The following is a 7204-nucleotide window of genomic DNA, read 5'->3' on the forward strand; positions in this document are numbered from 1 at the left end:
TTTTAATCATAAATAATAAATAAACCCTAGATTCATATCTATATAGCTTTTTAACTAGATAGCTAGATTGCACTATTAGAAATTGACATTTTTTTTCAATTGTATACCAAAGAAAAATCACTCGCCTTTGTATAGCTGCATACTGCAATTTTCACTTCCTATAATGGTCATAAGTTACATAATTGGAAAAGGCCATAAGCATCGACATATACTTGTGTTTTCATATTTCATACAAATAACTGATAAAGATGTTTGATAAACATTTCAACAATAAACCTATCCCCACATATTTTCAAGAAAAATCCACGTAACAATAATTTTTGTATAATGATAAATACTTTTCTGTCACTTTGTGTCTATGTCAGCATGACATTCAATAACCTATACAATCTAGCATTAACATAATTTCGAATATTTACTATTATCTGTCACATGGATATACAAAGATATAAAAGCATAAGTTGGATTGAATTTGAAAAATAAAGGCATTTTTGTCTAAAGAAAAAAGTCTAATAACTTCTATGAAATGAGAGCCTCGGCTGATGCGCATGCGTATTGACTATTATGGCTGACAGAATCGCATTAAAAACAAAAAGATGTTACTTAACTCATGATTCATGTACAGACATCATTTTTTTATTCCTCTCCATCATGCGTAGTTCTCAGAGATTATTTTTTCTTACTTTTCTGCACATTTTTTAAAGAAAAAATTTGCATTCCACTCGATTTTCACAAAATAAACAGTACCTTCTTAACAACCTTTTGCTTGTCTGTCACACACAGTATTGAATGATTCAAATTTGTTTTCAAACAAGTGTTCGACTCAGATTCGAAATAATTTATTATTTTTTCAAGTTTTGGGGTATTTACTTGAATCAGTTACGAGTGCATGATTATAAACCAAGTGGTTTAGCTAAATATAAGTTTCTGAGATCGCCATATTGTATATAAATAAACAATCGAAACATTGACATTGATTCGTGTGACATATGATAATAGAATCACCATCAAACATGCTGTCAGCGTTCTTATATTCTAATATAATACAAGCTCCAGGTACTATTGTATCAAATAATTTTGTGTTAATGAAAATAACGTTTATTGGAAGAAAATTGCTGTACAAAGATTTATCTACATTATAAGCGAAGTTGTGTTTCCGCGGCAAAATTCAATAACATTTTTGAGTCGACCAATCTGCTCAAAATCACCGGCCTTTTCAATCTATATTTCTTTTATTTTCGAAAACACAAATTTTCAGGCATTTTGTATAACTTACTAAACGATAAATAAAAAAAAATAATTGGACTCTAGTTTGACATGCATAATTCCAAAGTGGCTAGTGTGTTACTTATAAAAATAAATACAGTTACACATAATTTCACCACCATACTGAATGAATTGCACATATAATCGCTTGCAATTGAAAAAGGGAAATAGAATCACAGTTTAAAGTTACTGCAACACTTTGATTAACCATAAAATTGTGCATTAATATTTTCAACACCAAAATATGGCATCAAATATGATATGGCATCACTGTTTGCTTTCAACCCCGTTATAGTGGCCAAACACTGACAGTTATTGTATTGCTATAATCTGTGCGGCATTTTATCATGAATATATAAACTAATATAATATATAAACGAATGAATCAGCCAATCAATGCGAAGTCCACTGTTCATGTCTCCCACAAAATCTATGTAATCTTTGTAAGTTGTGCTTTGGGTACTTGACTGGATGTTTCTCTCTCTCTCTCTCTCTCTCTCTCTCTCTCTCTCTCTCTCTCTCTCTCTCTCTCTCTCTCTCTCTCTCTCTCTCTCTCTCTCTCTCTCTCTCTCTCTCTCTCTCTCTCTCTCTCTCTCTCTCTCTCTCTCTCTCTCTCTCTCTCTCTCTCTCTCTCTCTCTCTCTCTCTCTCTATCTCTCTCTCTCTCTCTGTATGTGTATATCTATGTATCTCTTTATGTATCCATCTGTCTACCTCTACTTTCCACACCACAAGCAAGTTATTCTATTTTATTTTATCTTATTTCATCTTATTCTATATTATTCTATTTCATTGTGTATTATTTATTATTTCATTTTATTTTATTTTATTTTATTTCATTTTATTTTACTTTATTATATTTTTTTATTCTGTTAAATTATATTCTATCTTATTTTATGGCTTTTATTATTATTTTATATATTTTTTTCTTTCAGGTAAGACAGAGTGATGTACACCAAAACACAATGCGAACCGACGTACTGGTAAGTCGTTACACTAATGTATATTTATAAAAACATTTGACGCTCATGTCTGCACATATACAGTCGTATATATGAGCTTTCATTGGGGTGGGTAATGACTGTGGGTCACGAGCCTAACACGTGATCCAAGCACGCATTATCTGTTCGTTTATGATGATTGAATCAGTAAAATATCGTTTATTTCGACTAGACGCCACCTTATCAAATAAAATTATCCAGAAAATTTAATAATGTATCAAATAGTTTCTCGATAATAATGAGGTGAAGATAATAATTAATCAAAATTACACACGGTTTCAGATGAACCAGAAAGTGTAATTTATGAACCGCTAAATTACGCAGTTCAAATCTAACCGTCACACATCGTCGTTTCTGAGGAAACGTGAAGAAGCAGTCATTGAATCGGTTGAATGATGATTGCAGGATTCCAGCACATTCACATTGTGTGATAAAAAAAAAACGGAGTTAATCGGTTGTCATCATCACGAGCCGTGACAAATTTGCCAGATATTGCTTTTGCATCCATCGCTATTTCGCTCTTAATTCATTTATTGGAGAGCTATTAAGGAACTAAAATAATCTTATACGTTAGAATAACAACTCTGGTTGAATAATCACATAGATATAAATAAAGAAAACTCTTTCAACATATAATTCAATAAAATTTTATAATAAATAGCATTTTATCAATGAGCACAAGAAAATATTAGCGACGTTAAAGAAGACCGTTGTTTTCCCGTCGACTTTCCATTCTTCCTTCTCAACAATCTTTGGTCAGAAATCTCTCGTGCGTCTTTGATCATCTGGTCGAGAGCCAGCTATAATAAACCAACAATTTTAAATTTACCAACAATTATTCGGCTATTAAATGAGTATAAAACGACGCCAGCAAAGAAACGGTGTGACAAGACTGACCCATCTTACTACGTCGGATCTCTGGTAACCATTATTCGTGGGAAAGAATGCTTGACCGACATCTCGGCAACAACAGTGAATCGTCCCGTCACCTTAATAACATCTGGGAATTTTTCTCGCCATTAATAAAACGCAAAGTTGTTCCAGTCACTGACAATTACATAAAAAATGTGAACAATTGCCCATGAGGCAGATTTATCAACCAAATTATTAACAATAATTGCAAGAAGACAAGGACGCCATACACGCACATACACATACACGCACACGCGCACACACACACACACACACACACACACACACACACACATACATGAAAAGCAGTTAGTATGCAGTGATTTATGTACCTCCAAAAACGAGGTCTTGGAGAGAGATTATTCCAAAATGTTAGAGGATACGAGAACTTCATTAAACGAGATGCTGAAGGATGGAAATAAAGCGATACTCATGGGAGATTTTAATTGCAAAGAAATATGTTGGGAAGAGATGATGGGGAAAAGTGGAGAGAATCAGTGGGAAAATGTATTACTCGATATGACCATAAAATATACAATGACACAATGGGTAAAAGAAAATACTAAATTTAGAAAGAATGAAGAACCATCGAGACTAGGTTTATTATTTAAGTCAGAACCTGAAATAGTAAACAGAATTGAATATAAGCCACCAATTGTGAAGAGTAACCACATACTACTCGAGTAAGAACTAAAGGAGGAAATAAATATAAAGATAAATGAGAAGCAGAGAAAAGGAAGACTGATGCATAGTAAAACGGACTTTGAGAAACTTGGGATTTTTTTTTTTTTTTTTTTTTTTTTTTTTTTTTTTTTTAAGCGAACTGGGAAATTTCTACATGGAAGAAACACAAGTGTAAGAAAAATAGATAATTCTTATGAAAATCTACGTAGATGGCGTGGATAAATATGTCCCAGAGCAAAAACAGGAAAAGGTGTATATTAAGTGCTGGTTTAATAGAAGGTGCAGCAAAGCGAAAAACAGAAGAGATAAAGCTTGGAAAAGATGGAGGAAAGACAAAAAAAAACTAAAAAGCGGCAAGTATATATTAATCAAAGGAACGAATATATAAAAATACGTGGTGAAGAAAAAAGAAACTATTAAAAAGCCACAATAGAATAATGTAAGGATCAGCCACAACTATCATATAGGTTTGTAAATGGTAAACTAAAAAATAAACAGGAAAGTGAAACTACGCCAAGGGAATACGGAATACACAAAAGGTACAGAAATGGCTGAAGTCATGAGCAAACACTTCCAGTCGGTTTTCAATAAAAAAGAAAAAATGTAACATCAGGATGAAGGAAGAGAAGTGCCCCCCCCCTCCATGAGGGAAATAATAGTAACACGTAAAGAAATAATGAAGCAGATAATGAAACTTGATGTCAGGAAATCGCACGGCTCGGATGGAATAACAAATTGGACAGTGAAAGAATGTAAAGAAGAACTAACAGACAAAATATATAACATACTAAGTTGCTCACTCAAAGAAGGAAAAATACCAGAAGACTGGAAAATGCTGATAACGTGCAAATTTATAAAGGAGGAAATAAGGAAGACCCAACAAATTACATACCTGTTTCCCTTACAAGCACGGTAGTTAAATTTGTGAAAAGCTATAAAAAGTAGATGGATAAAACATCTGGAGGAAAGCAATATCCTAAACCCGAGACAATTCGGATTTATTGTAGACAGGGAAGATCATGTACCACAAATTTTATATGTTTTTACTCAAGACTACTAGACGTAATACAAGAAAGGAACGGATGGGCTGATTGTGCGTTCCTAGATCTACAAAGAGTTTTTGAAAAAGTCCCTCAGAAAAAACTATTAAGAAAACTGGAAACCATAGGAGGGTTATAAGGTAAACTAATGAAATGGATGGAAGACTTTTTGCATGGAAGAAAAATTAGGGTAGTGCTCAGAGATAAGAGTTCTACTTGGAAAGAGGTAATTAGTGGAGTTCCACAATGATCAGTATTGGCTCCAGTAATGTTTGTTATGTGAATGACATGGACGAAAGTGTGGAATGTTACAAGAGCTTCTTTGCAGATGATTCAAAATTGTTAAAGAAAGTGAGTACTGAAACGGACTGTGACTCACTACAGAGAGGTCTGAACAGGGTCAGGGAATGGAGTCAGAAGTGATAAGTGGATTTCAACATCAGAAAATGTAGCATAATGGATTTTGAAAAAGTAAAATAAATGATATCAGGACAATATAAATTTTGTGAAAAGGAAGTAATGAAAGTGGGATCTGAAAAAGACATGGGGATGATCATCGCAGAAGATATATCCCCTGATAAACATATAAACAAAATTGTCGGCGAAACCTAACTTGCCAAGATCAATAAAAGTGGCTTTTACTTACTTAAATGAAGAAATGGTCAAGAAAATACTAGTCACACTGATATGGCCTAAATTGGATTACGCAGCGACACTGTAGTCACCCAGTACTGAAAAGAATATAAGGAAAATTGAGAGAATCCAGAGAGCAACTACGAAAATGAGAGGTGTGGAAGTTCTCTATAGAGGTGACTTACTGAATTGGGATAAGAGAAACAAAAGAGGACATGGAAGGAAACTTAAAAAGGACAGTTATAGAAGAGACCTGAAAAAGAACAGCTTTCCCCACAGAGTGGTGGATGTATGGAACATACTAGATGAAAAAATAGTGTGTGCAAAAACAGTACAAGAATTTAAGAGCAAATTAGATATGGCGAGATACAGAGACGGAACACAACGAGTGTAGTTCCCCTTCCTGTGAGATACAACTAGGTAAATACTGTACAACAATGTAAATACACACACACGTGTTCTTTTACGTGAACAGCTGTGATAATTCCATTGATGAATATCAGATCACATAAACTACTCGTATTATATGATAATCATTCTTACTTAACGATACGTATGCGCTGTCTATAATGGAAAAGATTCTATGAATCTCTCCAGAGAGAAATGTTAGAATATTATCTATATTACTGTTATAGCTGATATAGAGAAAGAGGAGAGAGAAAGAGAAACAGGGATTCACCATTATCTAGGATCTTGTGTTGGCCTCGTGATCGACAGCAACTACTCTCCCGAATGAGGGTACAGAGTTCATGTTAGCTGATCTATGGATAATGCTATGACCTCGCAGACGCGCGCGCGCACACACACACACACATACATACACACGACATACAATGTGTGTTTATGCAAATATATATGGGCGTGTGTGTGCATATGTGCATACACACACACACACACGCACACACATATACATACATATATATATATGTGTATATATATGTATATACATATATATATACATATATATATATATATAATGTATATATATATATATAAATAGATATTTTGGCAGAAACCACCGGGAAATTGAAAAAACAGATACCGAACGTTTTCGTCTATTTAGACATTTTCATAGGTACAAAAATGCAATACAGAAAGAAACAATAAATACATAAGAAGACAAGGATACTCGGAGAGGTCCCAAGTTACTTTTTATCACACACAATTTTGTCAATAATAAAATTGTCCAATTTAAATAAACCCAAACTCAAGTTCATGTTATTTCCAAATTTTTTTTTTATAAAACAAGATTCAATAATATTTCTTTCTATAATATTATTACAAGAAGTAATTATTTTAGAATTTCCCCAGTCAATATTACGACCATAATCCCTTTGGTGGACAAATAATCCACTGGACACTTGCCCCATTCTAATACTATATTTATGTTGGCCTATTCTTTTTTCCAAGCCTTTGCCTGTTTGGCCTATATAAATAAAATCACAGTTTTTACATGGTATATTATAAATACATCCTTCTTTACTTCTTTACTCCCTGCTCATACTAATATCAGTTTAATTTAATTATGTGTAATAGACTCTAAGTTTGAATTTAATGGAAACTTTTATACTCAAACATTTGGTATGGCCATGGGGAACTGTCTGTCTCCAATTCTTAGCAATTTGTATGTGGAGTTTTTTGAAAGAGAGTTATTACCAAACATTCTTCC

This window comes from Oratosquilla oratoria, chromosome 6, assembly GCF_046742065.1.
Source record: "Oratosquilla oratoria isolate Oo_2021 chromosome 6, ASM4674206v1, whole genome shotgun sequence".
NCBI classification, from domain to species: Eukaryota; Metazoa; Arthropoda; class Malacostraca; order Stomatopoda; family Squillidae; genus Oratosquilla; species Oratosquilla oratoria.